The sequence below is a fragment of the Ammospiza caudacuta genome, chromosome Z (assembly GCF_027887145.1).
Source record: "Ammospiza caudacuta isolate bAmmCau1 chromosome Z, bAmmCau1.pri, whole genome shotgun sequence".
NCBI lineage: Eukaryota > Metazoa > Chordata > Aves > Passeriformes > Passerellidae > Ammospiza > Ammospiza caudacuta.
This window is the reverse complement of record NC_080632.1, coordinates 1,996,713-2,016,810: the sequence shown is the minus strand read 5'-3', so window position 1 is coordinate 2,016,810 and position 20,098 is coordinate 1,996,713.

Sequence of the window (20,098 nt, the reverse complement as noted above, 5' to 3'; positions counted from 1 at the left end):
GTGGATAAAAGGTGAGGGCGTTTTTATCCCCTACAATATTTGAAAGCTGGGGAGAAAAAGTGAGTTCCAGATTGTGAATATGGGGCTGAAACCAAGGGCTGTAACACAGGTGAGGTCCCTGGGAAGGGCTCTGGGTCTGAAGGCTTGGATTTGTTTGTGGTTATGGTTGTGATTGTGATCGTTCCCTGGGCAGGCAGTGGGACGCTGGGTGCCTGAGAGGGTTGTGGGGATGCAGAACTGCATCAGCAGACCTCTGGAGAGGTGCTTTGGGGCCAGTGAAGGTCCTGGAGCCCTGTCAGTCCCTGGAAAACCTGCTGCCTTTGTCAGCAGCAGCTGTGGAAATCCTTCCATGGGGCTTTGCTTCTCCTTGCAGAGTTTGCCCAGCCCCTTCTGTTCATGCACGTCCTTCTCGAATGTGCAACACCCCTGCTTCCTGCCAGGGCCTCTCCCTCTCTTGGGCAAACACTCCTCCTATTTTGACCCAAAAGCTGAGAAAACCCTGGCTTTTGGGCAGAGTTTGAGGTCCCACACACACCAACCCCTGCGGTATCTCCAGGTGCTGATGGAGAGCAGCACCTCAGGTCTTGCCAACATCTGTTCCCCAAATTCCCCCAGGGGCTGATTGTGTCCGAGGAGCACTCAGCAGCACTGACCCTGCCTCTGGCCTCATCACTGCTTCCATCAGCACGAGGGGCACGGACTCACGGGTGCTGAAACCCCTGCTGGTGTCTGCTCCACAGCCCTTGCTCCCCCTCACTGGATTCAGCAAATGTGAGGGGACGGTTGGGCAGGGCAAACAGAGGAAGGAGAGATTTGCACTTTCCTTGCCTCGTGCTGAAAATGTTTGTTTTGACGCCAGCACGGGGTTAATTCCGCCTCAGCAAAGAAAGCTGAGCACAATAAAGCTCTTTTCTTAGGTAGGGAGGGTGAGGAAGTCTTTAAACTGGTGCACAGATAATAAAGATAAATTTAGGAGATAGCTTAAAAATTCCCCCTAAGATATAAAGTAATAATAAGCTGTTTGCTGTAGTTTGGGTCACAATTAAAATGCCTGTGGGATATATAAGTGTCATCCATGGGAGCTCCTGTCCTGCTGCTGGAATGTATTCATTACCCAATGAATCCTTGGGTGCTGAAAAGATACAAAGATACTCATTGACTTTTAGGACTGATAAGACAACCTTCATAACAGGGATAGAAATACCTTTCTCGGACACTTTGACATAATTTTTGCAGGAGAGTTAGTGGTTCGTGCAGAAAAGTGACAGCAAAGTTTTAAATCAAGAAAAAAGATTATTTCTTGTATTTTTCAGTATTCATTGGTTCATAGGAGGGTGCTCCCTCTACTACTGCCAAGGAGCCATCAATGTCTTGACTTCAATTTTTTTCATTTCCCAAGAAGCCAAAGGGATTCCTAAGATTTAATTTTGCAATTTTTTGCTTGTGGGATGTGTATATGTAACCACACAGTTAGAACTTACACTTTTACCACATTTTCACTGTTTTCATTGCTGTCGTATTGGTTATTATTAGATTTTATTATTAGACCTTAGTATTAGACTTTAATATTAGAACAGCCTAATTCTTTAAAAGAAGAAAACATTGGAGGTATTTTTATCTCTTGTTTCTTTTTGGAACATATATCTAGGTCTTAATCCGAAGCGTTTTGAATTTTCTCAGGAATCTTCCACTGACTTTGAAGAGCTTTATGCTCTGCAGAAAGGTCAGACAAAAGGAATATGTTGACTCTGCCCGGGCTTCTATAAAAGGAAACCTGCAAGCATTTAAAATAGAAAAATGCTATCTTTCTGCAACGCCTGTTTCCAAGGCCAGACGTTTAAGACTCCCCAGAAGCCGGCAGTAAGCTCCTCGTTTAATGTCACAATTAATTTAACAGGGCTCAACCGGGACAGGGGGATTGTGTGAGTTCATGCACCCGCGCCCATGCAGGCCTTCACCACACACCGTGACATTACCCTCGGCAAAAAAAACCCAAAAAAACTGCATTAACCAGAAAAAACTGCATTCACATCCAGTCCAGGGGCTCAGGGTTTGCCACTGAAAGCTGAGCCCGGCTCTGACTCGGGCTGTCTTTGAAGGAGGCCGAGATAAGGCAGCATTAATCTAAGTGAGTGGTTCTTTTTGCCTGAAGGGAGGGAGCTGGAGCTCCTTTGGGAGGCCAGAGACCACCTGGGCATTCATCCTATCGGGCCACAAATCAGTGTGTTAATAGCTTGTGTACAATAGCCTGTCAGAATGAGCAGGAGGTGCCTTTGCTGCTTCTACAAAATCTGATTTTTTCCTTTTTTTTTTTTTGTCCCTGTGACAGGAAAAATAGGTACTATTTTAAACACACAAGAATACACAGCCCTATTTAATAATTCCTTGATAACCCCAACAAGTTTTTGTGGTTAGGGGAGGCATAGGTAGCCCTACAAACACACTTTTGTGTGTACAGGTGAGGTGTTTTTTGAGTGGAGGATTTATGGAGGGAAGCTAACAGGAATGCAGTTTTGTGGGAATTTTGCTGATTACTACTTCAGTGGCATGATCAGTTTTGGACTGCAGTCTTCATGCTGGGAGATTGGGCTGTGCATTGTCCTCTGGAGAGGTCCCACAAGTTTCCACAGGCTCCAGCAAAGGGCTGACATGGGTGGGATCAAAATTGAGGAGCTATGACCACATCTCCTGCTGGTGCTCAGCATAAAGGAGCTTTAGTTCCACCACAGATCACGTGGATCCAGGAGGATTTGATATTAGAGACCTTCTCCTCACATATTGCCCGTATATTAACATTTACACCGCTGTGCAGCAAGGCAGACAAGAGTGTTTTTCATACTCCTGACTTCCAGAAGTGCTCCCACACACAGAGCACTTCCATTATTGGGTCCCAGATAGCAAATGAAAGCTCTTACAGAGGGAGACTCACACAATGACCTATTCAGATTAAAACTTGTACATCCAGCCCTTTTTTCAGAGCAACAGACACTCTATCAGCAGCCAGACAAATGAAAAAAGAGCAGATATTTTAATATTGCAGCCATTTCCTGGCTTGAGGCATTGTCCAATCAATCTTATCATTCATTCCTAAAAGCCCTTCCAGTGGGAAACTGGAAAGCACCCCTAACCTACACCCACACTGGCACTGGAAGGGTGACCCATCTCCAGGGACAAAACATAAGTGGTAAATATTCAGTATCATGTGGAAACACAGAGGTGGATGTGGCACGAAACACAGCTCACCACTCCAACACAAAGAAATCAAGACCACAACAACTGTAATTTAATTTTTCTAAACCCCTCAGACTGAGGAGTGAGAATGAAATGCAGAGCCAGTGGGAGCAGGGAGATGGGGAAGAAAACAGGAGCATGGCTCAGGTGTGTAGGGATGGAGCCAGGAGAGCCCAGGCACAGGTGGAACGGGATTTGGCAAGGAATGTGAAGAATAACAAGGTGAGATTCTGTCAGTGCGCAGGTCAGAAAGAAAGGCCAAGGAAAGAACAAAGCCCCTGCCACTGCTAGCAGAGAGAATTTGGGCATCGCTTGATGAAACTGAACAGTGACAACATCTCTGTGGCCTGGTGAAACACACCCCAGCACCCTGAGGGAGATGGCTGGTGTTGCCAAGCCATCTTCCATGGTTCCCTCAGGTTTTAGCTTTTATATTTTTCAGGTTCTGTGCTGCTTTAGTGTGTGAGCTTCATATCAGGGGATGGTGAGCTCTGTGCACAGAGCAGGGAGACAAAACAATTCCTGCTCCAGCTGGGGAACAAATGACCCAAATCTCAGCCCAGGAGCACAAACACCGTGGGCTGGAGAGGGAAAAACAAGCAGAGTGGGACTGCAGGGCTAAAGCTGGAATGGGACAATGAACTGCAAGGTGCAAATGGAGCAGAACTGATCCCAGGGACAGAGCCCGTGCCCGCTCGTGCATTTTGGGGCCATTTTGGTTCATCTTGGGTGCAGCCCTGGCTGGGCTCTGGTGCTGCCTAAGGTGCATCCATGGAGGAGATCCTTTGAATAAATCCAAGCTTTATTCAACTCTGTCCAGCTTCTGCTCTAGCTCAGCCTTCCCAAGGCATCACCATTACATCTGAAAAGTCACAGCACTCAGACAAAATCACTCCTGCCTTTGAAAAGGGGGGAAAGGAAGACCTGGGGAGCTGCAGAGCAGTGAGCCTCCCCTCTGTGCCTGGAGAGGACGTGGAAATATCCTCATGGCAGCAATGTTAGGGTACGTGCAAGAGAAGGAGGTGATTTGAGATTTGATTTGAGACAGCCAGGGTGGCTTCTGTGTCCAGGGGAGTCCTCAGGGCTCTGCCTTGGCCCTCAGCACCAAAGGAGATGAATGGAGCACACCCCCAGCAGTTTGCAGATGACACCGAGCTGAGGGTGCAGTGACACTCCTGAGGGACATGGTGGCATCCAGAGGGACCTGGGCACGCTCCAGAAGTGACTATGGGGATCTCAGGAGGTTTTAAGCAGGCCAGGGCTGGTGCTGCCCCTGGGCTGGGGCAATCCCACACATGAGCGCAGCCTGGGGGAAGAATTCAGTGAGGGCAGAGAAGGACTTGGGGGTTCCTGTGAGTGAAAAGTTGGATTTGAGCCAACAGTGTGTGCTCACGGCCCAGAAGGCCCCAAACATCCTGGCCTCCACCAAACCAGTATGGGTAGATAGCGAGGAGGGCTCCTCCTCCTCCTCCTCCTCCTGCTTTTCTCTGCCTTCTTGGGATCCCTGCAGAGGAGCCCTGGGGGTGCTGTGGGGCAGGGCTGGGACCCCAAAGCCTGGGCTGGGCTGGGACCCCAGAGCCCCGTGCCAGGCCCAGAGCCCAGAGCCCCGAGCCCCGAGCCCAGAGCCCAGAGCCCAGAGCCCAGAGCCCAGAGCCCCGAGCCCCGAGCCCCGAGCCCCGAGCCCCGAGCCCAGAGCCCCGAGCCCCGAGCCCCGAGCCCCGAGCCCCGTGCCCGGCCCAGCCCAGCGGGGGCAGCAGGGCAGGGGCCATTCTGCCCCTCTGCCCCTCAGGCAGAGCCCACCTGCAGAGCTGCCCCAGCCCCGGCCCAGCCCAGCAAGGAGCTGCAGCTGCTGCAGCCGGGCCAGAGGAGGCTCCGGCGCGGGCACGGGGATGGAGCGGCTCCGCCGGCACCAAAGGCTGCCACGGCTGCCGTCGCTCACCCGGGCACCAGAAGCTTTGGCCCGAGCTCGGGGCGGCCTCGCGGGGCCCGAAGGGGCCGCGGCAAAGATGGACACGGACGATTGCCGAGGGCCGCGGGGACGGCGGCCGGGGAACGGCTCCCGGTGCCGGAGGGCAGGGCCGGCCGGGATCTTGGCGATGAGGAATTGTGCCCTGGCAGGGTGGGCAGGCCCCGGCACAGGGTGCCCAGAGCAGCTGGGGCTGCCCCTGCATCCCCGGCACTGCCCGAGGCCAGGCTGGACACTGGGACAGTGGGAGGAGTCCCTGCCATGGCAGGGTGACACTGGATGGGCTCTAAGATCCTGTCCAGCCCAAACCATTCCATGATTCCACAATTATCAAACAGAACCATTTGGAGCTTGATGGAGCTCCGTGTCTGGTGAGAACTACATTAAATAATAAACCTTGTGAAGGTGCCATTTCCACGGCATGTCATGGCAAAGAAGTGAAAAAGGCTGCCATGAGAAACATGAGGGAAATACTTGAATTCCTGGTGACCAAAGCCATCCCTTAGTGACCCCATTTCTGCAGGCTTTGGGTGCTGAAACACCAGCATACAACACCTGCAATTTCTGTTCTCTTCCCTTTTATCTCTGCTGTTATAATTAGTCTCACACACACCACTTTATGGTCAAGAATTACATTCATGACCCTCAAGTAGAATGTCAAAGCAGCAAAAAAGAGTTTAATGCACACTGCTTACAGAAATGGTACTGCTGCCTCTTTAATGTGTATCAATTTCCACTGAGTTACTTGAAAATGCAAAGTAAATGGTTTTTCTACATAAAGTGCTGTAGCACTTTCAGTTGGTGAAGAGTAATTTTAAATTTGAAAATGTCAGAGCCAGGCAGGGGGACATTAGAAATGAACATTTCAGTGTTCTCTTTTCAAACCTGCAGAGGAAAATAGGCTCAGGAATCATAAATTTCCCTTTTCTTTTTATCGTCATTAGAAATTTCTCTGCCTACAGCCCAGTCAACAGCAATTCAGTCATGATTCATGGGTTTAAAGCCCAAATTATGACAAAAGGAGCCATAAATTGCAGGAATTATTTTACTGTAAAGATGATGGAGTATCTACTCTGACCAGAAGACTTTTAATCCATTATATTTCTTAAATAAATATGCCTGGGCAACTAATCACTTGCTATTAGCACTCTCCTATGATCACTTCAACTAACATAACAGTGTATCACTTAAATAAACTGGCAATGTGAGCAGAGTAGATTTATGGGCTTTAATTTCTCAGCTCACACTTGTCTCTTGCATTTAAAACAAATACCAGAGTGTAGCTGTTGGCCGATGTTTGTAGAATCCATTTGTTCCATGTTTTGAAAGCAACTGTAGTATTCATCAGCCACTTTGGGACTGAATTATTATGGAAAAAAACCCCAAAAAACCCTCAAGGAACTCCAAGCAAACCCAGCTTACTAACAAGTAACAAAAATGCCTCTGGATTATATGGCAGCATTGGAATTCTTTTTTTTTTTTTTTAATTTTCATGATGATATATTTTTTCTCCAGTGGAAAAGGTATGCATAGTGCCAGCCAAAGTTCTGTAGCTCTGCTCAGTTAAAGAAAGGTATGAAAAGGGGGGTCCCAAAGGGGTCCTTGCTGAGCCAAACCAGATGGAAGTCAAGTCCCAAAAATCTGATGTTTTGCCACCAAGAAGCGTCCAGGCAGGTCCTATTTTACCTGATGCAACAAGCATGGCATATCCATCAGTGGATGTTAGTCAATGCAAGGTATACTTCAGGATATAAAAAACAAAAACAAAAACAAAAAAAAAAAAACCAAAACAAACCCAAAAAAACCCCAACCCAAAACCAAACTTTTTTCATGTATAAAAATAATAAAATAAAATATTACTGTGAAAAAACTTATTAAAGCTGGAGGTGAAAGATGCAGCTTTTAAGGCAACTCTTTCTCAAGGATGACCTCAACTTCTGCAGCAGTTTTGGTGCTTCACCTTTCCTGAGTGCGTTCATAGGTCCCCAAGGGCAGGAGAGTCAGGGTGGCTGGGGAGGATGGGGAAAATCAGCCTCTCCTCACTGCTCCATTTGGGTAAATCCCAGCACCTCCAGTGGCACTTCCCACCAGAGATGAAGAGAGAGCAGATCATTGGGGTTTACCTGGTGCTTTGAAACAAATAAAATAAAGGACGAATTAAAAACCAAACCAAACCAAACAAAATAACAACAAAAGCAATGACAACAAAAATCTTCATTTAAGGCAGATCCGAATTCTGGCATTTGTAGTCAGCTCAAAAAATTACTTTGGGATTAAGCAATATGTTCTCATTCCTAAAAGATGACTTTGCTTTGGAATCAGATTCTTAACTTAAAGGAAATGTGGAACAAAAATCCTGCCTAAATGGAAATCCCCAAAATAATCTGAAGTAATGCTTGGATTTCCTTTTTGTTCCTGCTTCCACCTTTTCCTGGACTTTCTGTGAATTTTTTTAAATTTTTTTTTGGTAGGACAAATGACTTGGAAAAAACTGAATTTGAGTTTCAACAATGCTACGATTTCACTACAACTCTGTGTTTCATAGAAAAAGTTTGTAGCCAGTTCTAACCAACTAAATCATGCCCTGTGGGCAGCTGTAGTAAACACAGCTCAGAAAGGGGTTATTTCCCATTAATAATGAACCCAGCAGCTGGAAGGAGAAATAAAAACAATTTCCCTTTGTGGTTGTAGGGCAGCATCTTCTCCAATGCCCAAGATATCTGCCATTTATCAGCCTAATAACCCAAAAAAGAAGTTTGTTTGAATTCAGGTACTTGTTGCTGAGAAGGTGTTTTGGGAGGATCAAAATTTTAAAAAACCACTACTTTTATTAGCTGTAAAGGCACAGATCAGCTCTATTTTATCAGTTGAATTTCCACATATTAACTGCAGGCATCACTAAATTAATTTGTGGTCTCTACAAGTGAAAACCAGAATTGACTAAAAGGGCAACCACTTACACACCCTCCCATACAATTGTCTTAAGTATATATCAAAACTGATCTAAATCAAGCTAAAAAAACACCAATCCCTCCCCAAAAAATCAATAAAATAAGGATTAGTTCCGTGTTTGGTTTTCTTACATGCATTTCTCAGTATTTCCAGACTACTGCTGTGCCAGTAAGACTTTAAATTATTGAAGGCATTGAAATGGGATCTTCCTACTCTGCGTGGTCTGGGCTTGTTTTCTGATGCCAGAGTTAGAATTTGTCTTTAGGAAGTCCTTGAACAGTCAGCAGCAGGCAGGGCATCTGCTCTGGGCTCGTTTGGGAAAACAGAGTTGTCCACATAATAATACTGGAGAGTGTGGTGGCTCACCCTGGAAATCCAGGGACCCTTTCCCCATCCCACACACCGCCCTCGCACCAACCCCCCAGAATTAATTAATATTAGAGGATTTTCGCAGAATCTAAATGTCCTACTTATCCTGCCAGCATTTTTAGGGAAAGCTACAAGGTCTATGGAATTCTCCCAACAGCTGCCTCCCTCTGCTCATCTCTGTCAGTAAAGTAAACTCTCTTCTGGTGGTTTGGGAGTGGGAGAATTCTGCAGCTCTGTGCCCTGGGAGGCAGGGCTGGGCTGTCCTGGGCCGGGCAGGAAGGTGTCCCTGACCACCCCAAGGGACTGGAGCAGGTGACCTTTAAGGTCCCTTCCCATCTGGATCATTCTGTGGCTCTGCGGAAATTTAAATTTAATTTTGCTCGTTCGCCTGGATCAACACACAGAGATTGTGCCCCGGTAAACTTAACAGGTCCCTTCATTCAGTCTCTCTGTGTCTGGCTTTCCTGACACTCCCCTGAGCTCTGCTCCACCAGCACACAGAGAGGAATCCCCCTGGAACCATCTCCATCACCTCCTGCCCCCCAGAGCAGGCACACTTGTGTGTGATTTCACCCCAGCCTAAATTGCTCCTTACCCCTTTAGCAAAATCCCGATCAGAGATTTTGTGTTTCCCTGCTTCCACATCCCTCAGGCTTCCCTAAAAACTCTCACTGAAATCTGCACCCCACCAAAAACCACAACTGAAGCAGAACCCTAATATTCTGTGAGGAAAAGAAGCAGCTTGCAGCATTTCCATGCCTTTCCCACTCCATGAGAACAGCATCTCCAAAAGGCTGGATTCCTTCTTTTATTTGGCCATATGCTCTCTCACTGTAACTATGTTCTTTTCATAACAACCCTGCACTAACCATACATTCTTAACCCCAGGAGATCCAAACTTTATTTTAACATTTTCCTGTGTCTTTTTTTTCACCCCCTCTGCTTACACTTTAAGTATAAGGAGATGGTAAGTCAGTTAAAAAAAAACAAAAACAAAAACAAAACAAAACAAAACAAAAAAAAAAAAAAAAAAAAAAGGGAAAAATAAGGAATAAAAATTCATCCAATGTGGAGCATCCAAATCTGAATTATTTTCTGGTAGGAAAGAGTGGGCAGGTGGTAAAACATCTGTTCTCTCTCTGGGCTTTAGGTATCCAGCATTGGCTTGTGCTTTGCAGATCCTCTCCCATATGTGTCTCTTACAGAAGGTTTAACACTTGTTGGACTCTCTACAGCTTTTTAAAAATCAAAACAGCAGAAAAGCATTAAATTATAATATTATTTCACAGAGTTTCTGCAAAGAAAACTCCCCTCAGAGTTAGGACTGAGGGTTGCACAAGGTTCTGTGACTTGTCTGGCACAGAAACCAGTGGTCAGGTGTAACTCACCCAGCAGCTGACAGACCCAACAACAATTCTGTTTCTGCTGAAGAACAAACAAAAATCCTCCTGCCCCTTTGCTCCTGCACTCTGGAGAAAAAGGTTTCTATCAGGGGATCTCAGGAAACCCTGTGATGTCTCAGGAGTCTCAAGCTGAGGCCTGTCAGGGTGTAATTAACACATGCAGACAGACCCTATCTCGGCATGACTAAGCTAGTTTCACACCGGATAAGCCGGAATTATATTTATTTTCATTTCACAACACGTTCATAATTTTAATGAACTCGTGTGAGATACGAAGGGGAGAGCAAGGCACCGTGACCAATCCTCCCCCTCCCTGAGCTGCTGGCTCTGGAATGTCAGTGGAGTCAGAAAGCAGCTGCTCAGCAAACACCTTCCCCACTGATGGGACAACGGGGAGGGCACGGGGAGTGCCAGGAATGGGGCTGGGAAGGGAATGGAGCCCCAGGAGGGGCTGAGGGAGCTGGGAAGGGGCTCAGCCTGGAGCAAAGGAGGCTCAGGGGGCCCTCGTGGCTCTGCACAGCTCCTGCCAGGAGGGCACAGCCGGGGGGAGCGGGGACAGGAGCAGAGGGAACGGCCTCAGGCTGGGCCAGGGCGGCTCAGGGTGGGCACAGCAGGAATTTCCCCATGGAAAGGGGGCTCGGGAGCTGCCTTGGCACTGCCCGGGGGGCTTGGAGTGCCCAGCCCTGCAGGTGGCACCTGGAGATGGCACTCAGAGCTCTGGGCTGGGGACAAGGTGGGCATGGGGCCTAGCTGGGACTCCATGGGCTGGAAGGGATTTTCCAGCCTCTGTGATTCTCTGATTCTGAGAGGGAGCAGGCAGCTACTGGGGCTGATTCCCTGGGACCAGCCTTGTTATTACCCATCTGTGATTAAATCAACAGCCATAATAACAAAATCTCAAGAACACTGTGCTGCAGTCCAAAAATATTGTATTTGCAGGGTGCCCCAATGAAGGCAGGAATGAAGAATCTGACTCCATGTTCTCAGAAGGCTAATTTATTATTTTATGATACTATATTATATTAAAGAATAATATACTATACTAAAGAATACAGAAAGGATACTTACAGAATGCTAAAAAGATAACAATGGAAACCCCTGACTCTCTCCAGAGTCCCGACACAGCTTGGCCCTGACTGGCCAAAGAGTGAAAACAACTCACAGCAGAATCCAATGGAACAATCACCTGTGGGTAAACAATCGCCAAACACGTTCCACATGAGCACAACACAGGAGAAGCAAATGAGATAAGAATTGTTTTCCTTTTCTCTGAGGCTTCTCAGCTTCCCAGGAGGAAAACCCTGGTTGAAGGGATTTTTCCAGAGGATGTGAATGCCACACAAAAGCACTTGTCCACACAAACCAAACACAAGCAGTGCAATGTTTCTCTCAGGCTGAAACACAAGAAATGTTTTTTGCGCCAGACAATGTGGTGCAAATGTGTAAACAGGTAAGTGGAGACCAAGATGTTTTACAAGACACACTGTTAGACAAGAGGCTGTAGCACAAGTGAGACCTTGTCCAGCTGTAAGGTTGCAGCTCTTGGAATAAAAACCAAATTTTCCTTCTGCTGACCAGCAACAAGAAGCCTAAGGATGCTCTCAGAACCTGCACCTGTGCCTATAATCACCTTTTTTGGGCTGAAACCTGCCCATGCAGCAGCTGCCCAGGTGTTCACTTGTACAGCAAAGGCTTTTCTGCTGCTGCAGTGGGAAATATACACACATATTATTGTAAAAAGGATGATATGGTCTCCTGAAAATGTCACATTTAAATATCAGAATATTTAAATATCAGCTTTCTGGCTCTGGCTGGGACACAACTCATATTACATTAAATGCATTGAGAGGTGAGCTCACACCTGGGCAAGGCAGAGCATCCCTCAGCAGTGAGGTCAGGAGGGGGGTGTTGGAATGTCAGGCTCTTCCCTGCTCCAAGGTCAGGGTGAATAATACTCAGGAAATGTTGGTTTTGCAGTCTCACTCTGAAGTTTATTATACTGATCTATTATAAACCCACAAGATGTGAGGTCTTCCTAACAAGTTGAGAAAATGAGGTAAAATGGGGTCTGTTCAAGGCTGTTTAAGTCCCAGTTACCCAATAAACAGTTGACATCTCAATTATTTATGCTTCTAACCCAATTATGATCACCCTAAACCTGCAATGTGGACATCTTTCACCCAACTAGAGAAAAACACCCAGATTTGTGAAGGAGGAAGAAGAAGATGCAAAAAAGAAACCCAATCCACACCCAAAATTCTCCATCTTGACTCCCATATACTAAAACCCCAAATCAATGTTTTTTCACCCTGTGAGATCACACAACGCTACCCAAACCACACACATACTGTTTCTGTGCTATCATCACTCAATTCCTGAAGCCTTTTCCAAGGTCTCAGCTCAAATGAGGTGTTTACTGCAGGGCTGGCACCCTTGAATTCAGAAAGCTCCAAGTTTTCAGCCATCAGAAACAGGAGGGAGGATCTCCTGAGCTGTGTCCATTTCAAGGGCTGGTAAACAGAAACATCAACCCATAAATAAAAACATCAACCTCCTGCTTTGCAAGGATTACCCCAATCCTCCAGAGCACAGCCAAGTGAGATCCCTTTTCCCTGAACATCAGAGCCCTCCTGTCCCCAGAGCCCCTCCTTCCTAAGACAGCAAGAAAACAAGATCTTGAGAGCAGTATTGCACATTTTGATATATTTTTAACGATTATTTATCACAAAAACTCCTGTGCTTCTCTGTGTGCTCATTTCTTTGCTGCACAAAAGCTCTCCCTGTGTCTTTATACATGTGAACCAGTTCACTGCTACCTGGTCATCACCCAGCCACCCTAACCTGCCACTGTGACCAGTTTTATGCACTTTAAAAGTGCCATTTTTTACTTAAGAGAGCGCACAGCTCCAAACTTTGCTTCCCTTGCACAGGGGTTGGGGCTGGCTGCAGTGTGGTGAGGACCTGATTCACTCATCCCCCTCCCCAGCAAAACTCTCTCCACAATGGAAAGCAATTTATAACAAGAGGGGCTACAGCAAAAATCTAGCCAGGCAAATAAAGAAAAAAAACCACCCCTGTCAGTAGAATTTATAGAGACATTTTTCGAGGGCCTCAGAGGGATTTCGTTTCGTGTCAGTTTGCTATTCAAATTGTAATTTCAGGGCTGGGTGTGGAGGAGCTTATTTGGCAGCTCAGTGCTGGTGAGGGGCAGGGTGAGGGTGCCACAGTCACAGGCAACGGGGGAACAAAGGGGCTGGGCCAGGCCTGTGAGGTGTGAGCATCCATTTGAGAATTTTCCCCTGAGCTGGGAAACAGAAATCACTGAAAAACAGTAAAAAGCTGGCCAGAATGTGCCCAGCCTGGTGTTTTTAAAATTTCCCTCCAGATCACTTTTGCACAGAGGAGAAAGGGAAAAGATATGAAGAACCTGTTGCGGTGTGGAACCTATGTATATTTTTTGTGAAACCAGAGACTGCATCTTTATATTTTTGGGGTGGTTTTGTTTTTTGGGGGGTTGTTGTTTTTTTTTTTTCTTTTATTTTCTTTTTTTGTTTTTGTTTGTTTGTTTGTTTTTGTTGTTGTTTTGTTGTTTTTGGTTTTTTGGGGTTTTTTTTTTGGTTTTTTTTTAATTGTTGTTGATGGTGGGGGCTTTTTTGGTTTTTTTTTTGGACGGGGGGTTGTGCATCCTCTTGTGCTGCTTAAGTTAAATTTCTCATTTTAGGCTCTTGAACTGGAGTGATAAAATCAGACGGGGCCGTTTTCAAACATCTCATTGTTTTCAGACCTTGCCCAGTGGTTTTTGTGCACAAAACTTTGCTTTGGGCTCTCTATTTTGGCATGTTTGACTTGAGAAGTTTCCCTCCTCAGCAGTCCTGAGCGAGCCTGAAGGTTCCATGGTGAGGCCATGGTGCTGCTCAGGAGGAACACAGGTCCACGCACACCCCTGGTTAGGCTTCACTCGGCAAACGCACCTCCTGAAAGATGAAAAAGCCTGCCCTGAGGGCAGCTGAGCCACCCATTGAGGCTGGTGGCAGTGGTGCAGCAGCCCCACTTGGAGAAGATTGCCAGCTTGTTCCTGCACAACTGAAAGCAAAATCAAGGTTTAAGAAGGAGAAAAAAAAAAAAAAAAAACCAGCATTGCAAAACAGCAGCTCATTCTGGGCTCACAGCAGCTCGCTATGGAGCAGTTGCAGTAAATAAATCATCGTCCCGTTTGGCCCTGGAGCTCAGCTGAAGGCAAAGTGGGAGACACAGCATTCCTGGGAGCTGTCACGAGGAGCCCTGCCCCATCTTTCCAAGGCTTGCAGGACAAGCTGCAAGAGGCCAAGTGCTAGGCAGAAATTATTTCACTTCCTCCATGCCTCTGCAGCAAAAAAAAAAAAAAAAAAAAAAAAAAAAATTTCTCGCCCCGAATCAGCTCTGATTAATTTATTGCGGAGTTTTGGGTTAAAACGTCTCAATTGCTCCTTTGTTCTGGGGAGGACGCTCTTGTTTTTTATGGATATTTATTAGTGCAGCTCATAGAGAGCTGATTTCATTTCCCATCTCTCTGGGTTTTGGCTCTGAGCAGGGAAGGATGGAGTCATGGGGCTGAAACAAGGCAGACACAGCGAGCAGCACTCGGGGTTTTGTCTCCTCCAGCACGAGGAGCTGCTCAGGACCAGACCCTGGGCTGCTCTCCCCCCACAGCCCGTGAAATAAAATAAATTGGAATGAGTGTGGTTAGCCAGGCAAGGCTGGAACATCACCAGCTGAATCAAAGCTGAGCTAAGACAGGCTGAAAAAAATCAGAGTGCAGGGATGCCTTCAGCTCAGGGGCAGAAAGGATCCACACCAAGGTGGGTTTTAGCTTTTATCACCAGAATTTTACCCAGAATTTTTCTCCTGGGTTCAGAATCATCCCACTGCAATTTCCTGGGCAGAGGAGCTGGGAATGGCCTGGTCTGAGCCAGACTGGTGCTGCTGAGCTTTCTCTGCTCTCATGTGAATAATTGATGGATAATTAATGTAAATAATTTATTCATTCATCCTCACAGGATATCAGGTGATGGTTTCTGCCTGATCAGGGCCTGCCAGGTACCAGGAAGGGTAAAGATGATTTTCTCCCCTCCCCAGAAAGGGAAATAACTATATGGTCACTGTGAGGAAATGCTGTCAGAGTATTGTCAATACCTGCCTTCCCAATACAGCAGGAATGAAAAACCTTGAGCACAATATTGCACATTTTGATAAATTCTCAAGCACTATTTAATGTAAGAACTGCTGTGCTTCCCCATGTCCTCGTTTCTTTGCTGCATAAAAAGCTCTCCCAGTGTCTTTATAAACTTGAGCTGAGCAGGCTTGTGAATAGTCCTGTAAATATATTTTTTTGCCTTTCTCTGTCTTTACGTGGATGTGAGTCTGGAGGACAGACTTTTCTCCAGCCTTTTCTGCCTAGAGCTCTGGCTTTTGGTTAAAATTGAGTTTTAACATCATCTGTCCGCTACCTTGGGAGCCCAAGAAGACCTGGCAACATCTCAGAAAGAAAGGGCTGCAGGAGGATGTTGAGGTAGGTGATTAAACTGATTAAACACAGAGCTCAAGCCTGGCCTCTGAACCAACAGGAATCAGAACCATGCACTAGGAATGAGATGCAGGGCTTTGAAGTCATGGTTAATTAAGCAGGAAAAGGAGGACAATATGGTATTACATCATTTACTCAGAGCAACATGGGTGCTACATGCTGAACTGATGATTATTAAATGAATTCTACAGTAATAGCTGCATAAAAACAGATATTTAAACACTTCCTGGCTTCATGCCCCTCACAGGGTGGATGTCTACCTCTGGACATGAATTTTACCATCAAATATTCCCTTCAGACTCTCTCCCATGAACAGCAGCTCTGTGTGTGAGAGGAAGATAACGAGGACAGCATTTTTAATCATTTTTCATTTAACACTGAAAGTATTCAAGTGGTTTCATGTTTGTTTCCTACCCAGGAAGGGTAAGGAGCCACTGGTTGGACTCCCAAAAAGCTGAGGCTCACAAGAAAACATTTACAGAGATTATTCTCATAGTCCCTTTCCAAAATCACCTGTCCAGTGACTCTGGGAGGATTTTCCTCAGTTAAATATTTCTGCATCAGGAAAACAGAGCCATTAAAAAAAAAAAACAAACCAAATCTGAGTTTTGTTTCCTTCCCAAGAAGAAGCCTTACAGTGGAATGGTCATCCTTCTAATCCAGGGCTTGCACAAACATCAGCTTGGATGATATTAGAATTCAGGGGGGGAAAAATAGAAAAAAAGGAAAAAAAAAAAAAAAAAAAAAAAAAGAAAAAGGTAATTTCTGGTTGCTGTTGTCACATCTGCCCAGTGGGACAGCATGAAATTCAATACCACCCAGTGCCAGGCTTCCAAGATCCACATCTTCCAGAGGTTTCACTGCAATTCTTACTTTTTATTTCAATGCCACTGGTGAAAATGCCCAATGAGACTGACCCCAGGACTGATCCCTAAGGATCTCCAGACAGTATCTTCCTCCAGCTCAGTGTTTTCCTTCTTAAAAAAAAAAAAAAAATTAAAAAAAAAAAAAAAATTAAAAAAAAAAAAGTAAAAATAAAAAAGAATAAAAATAAAAATCAAAGTAAAAATAACAATAACAACAACAATAAAAATAATAAAAATAAAAATAAAATAAAATAAAAATCAAAGTAAAAATAACAATAAAACAACAACAATAACAATAACACTAACATTAAAAATGAAAATACAAGATAAAAATAAAAATAAAAATAAAAATAAAAATAAAAATACAAGATAAAATAAAAATAAAAATAAAAATAAAAATAAAAATAAAAATAAAAATAAAAATAAAAATAAAAATAAAAATAAAAATATGGTTTCATTTTCCTAACAGTAGCAGATTAATCCTGAGGACATGTATGAACTGAATTGATTCCGGAGCATAATTATAACAGCAGTGAAATCATTTAATGGTCAGCAAAGGATGAAAATTCAGATTTGACCAACATTACAAGGAAAAACAAAAAGATGAGCTGGAGGACGAGAGCTCACCCAAAGGAACTTTGGGAGTAAGATTTATTTGATGAGCAGGCAGACTTTGTGAAGGGAATGAGAACAAGATTCGAGCAGGAGAATATTCAGTAGCACAGTGGGGCAGCCCTGGCTGAGAGGATCGGTGGCTCGTCCTCTCTCAGCGGGGTCACCAAATCCTGGGCATTTCTCTCAGTCAGGATTGCTCAGGAGAAGTTCAGGAGTGTCACCTCCTGTCTCTTAAGCACCCTGGACATGCTTTCACTCTAAACAAACACCTTGTTTTCCTTCCATTTTGACTTCATCGCTCTCATCTTTTATTTTTCACACAAAAACAGGAAGAAAACAAAAAAAGCTTTGCCTTAAGCATTCATCAGCACCTGGATCCCCACGCGTGAAGACTTTTCCTTTCCTCGAGCACCTCCAGGCTGGTGGATCAAACTGCAGGAGCTGTCAGAGCCAGCTCTAAACACTGATACTACACTAAGCATTTGCTGAGAATCACATTTATCCACACATAAATATCATTTATACATCACAGGCACAAAGAGGGGGAGATTCTGATGCACACACAGTCACACACACGAGTGTCTGCTCTGAGGAAAAATGGTGAGAAGGGAGTTAAAATAGTGATACAGATAGTCAAAACATTTTCTCAAAATCAAATTAGCATTATCATGCCAAAGGCAACACTTTATGCAGCACTTTCTCAAGAACTGATGGGGTATTTTGGGTGATTTTTTTTTGGTCCAGAACTTTCTTTTTTCGCTCTTGAAAATAAATATTTTTGAGGTGTGCTTTTCAAAATTTGCTGGATGAACTCAGACCTCAAATAATAATTTGTTTTCCATGAAAATACACATTCTGTTCAAGCAGTTACATTTCACGTATAAAACTCTAGATGAGTCCAAACCTTTAAAGAAAACATGTTTTTTCCTTCTGCAAGACAACTCCATGTTTTGTCTTCTCCCAAAATACAGTTTAAGCTGGTGGGAAAAAAAATTACTTTGGAAATTAATTTGTATTGATTTGTAGATCAATATCAAGGATAAATAAAGAAGAATCTTTGGAATTTGATCTGTCATTCCTAACTTTGGTTAAGTTCCTGCCTTTAAAAACCCATTTCTGGGCATTTTTCTCTATTTTGTCTCCTGTGATTTAGTGTAGGGGAGAAGAAATTGAGTGATCTGACATCTCACTGGCACACCTGGAAAAATTTGTCTTATAAACACCGAGTTATAGAACCTGTCCACAAACCAAAACAAGCAGAAGTTTGGTAAATCTGCCAAAGAGGAGGGTGAGTGGAGTCAGGATTAAATCCAGAACTGCTTGTGCAGGGATGGCAAAAACCTTGGCTTTTCTCAGAGACAACCAAGCAACATGAAGTGTTAATTTAGTAAGCTTTAAAAAATCCTTTTCTGAGGCATTTCCACAGGGCTCCCTTCCCAAAGAGCAGGAGTTGATTTGAAATATTTGAAATAGGTTTCACCTGTCTGGGTGGGTCGGGCCACATCTCCGTGCACAGGGAGGAATTAATTGGAGCACAAAGCAGAGATCCCCACTTCTCTCACAGACAAATTCCTGAGGGATTTTCACTGATTTCCTCCAGTCTTTGCAGGAAAAAATTACCTCTGTTCTCACACAATGAAAGACCCATGCTGATCTGAACTGATTTGGAGATTGGTGGATTTTTCCCAGTCAAAGTCGAGAGGAAAATGGAAACTTATAAAAACAACCCAAAAAACCAGTAGTTTCTCAAATAAATCTTGAGAAATGATTTCCCCAGGCTGGGGACACTGCCAGGAGGGGAGAGGAGGTGTCTGAGTGTGCAAAACAAAACAAAACAAACAAACAAACAAAACAAAACAACAAACAAAAACCCCAAAACCAAACCAAACAAAAACAAAAAAACCCAAACCAAAACAAAAAACCAAAAAAACCCCCAAAAACCACAAGCAAACAAAAAAAATCCCAAAAAACAACAACAAAACCAACAACACTGAACAAAAACCAAACAAAAAACCCAAAAAACCAAAAAAATAATAAAACCCAAAAAAGACAAAAAATTTAAAAATCAACAAAAAATGCATCCAAGAAAACCCTACACAAAAAAACCCCAAAAACAAACCAACAAAATAAGCCAAAAAATGAAAAACAAAATGCCACTAAAAACCCCAACATAAAAACCCCAAAAAACAAAAACACCCCAAAACCACACATACAAAAACACCCCAAAAACAAAAAACCCAAAACCCCCAAAGAAACTCAAACCAAGACAAAACCAAAAAAAACCTACCAAAACAAAAACCCACAAGAAACAACAACAAAAAAAATAAACCTCAAAACCACACATACAAAAAGCACCTCAAAACCAACCGAACAAAAAACCCCCCAAAAAACCCTCCAAGAACAACAAAAAAAAAAAAAAAAAAAAAAAAAAAAAAGTAAATGCCCTCATGGACTTTATTACACATGCCAACAGCGTGTAACATTTCCTTTTTTCAACAACAACATTTTACTATTAGAAACCCAACAGTTTCCTGGAAGGGGGCAGTTCTGTGGGATGTCCAGCTCCATTCTCTGCTGCAGGCACCATCAAGCCAAGCTCTGGCGCTCTGGGTTGAGTCATGGAACATTTTCACTCTAAAACTGAAACCATATACAAGCTTCTGCTGAAAGCATTGTCAGATCAGCACTGGAAGATTTTAAATCAGGCTGTGCCTATGAATGGGTGCATGAATGGCCCTTTTGTGGCCCTGCCACTTCCCAGGCACAAAGCCTTTTTAGCAAGCAAAATATTTTGGCCATTCTTATTTTTGCTGTGTGATTTATAGCACTGTCCCAAAGCCCTTTGTGAATTTAAAACGCTGTAACTGTGTTTTATTTTCAGAGAGAAATGGTTAAATATAATATTCCCAGATCCCCATGTTCTTGTGTGAAGCCTGTAAGTACTGACAGGGATGCTTTTAATTGGGTATAGGATGGAATTCTGGCAGAATCAGAGCCACTTCAAAAATATCAAGTATTTTACCAAAGAACTTTGCAACCCACAGATGATTTCAAGGACTCACTTCAGTGGGATTCCTTCTGCAGAAAGAATTGGATCCTTCAGTCTCAAGCAAGGATGGATTCAGGTCCTAAA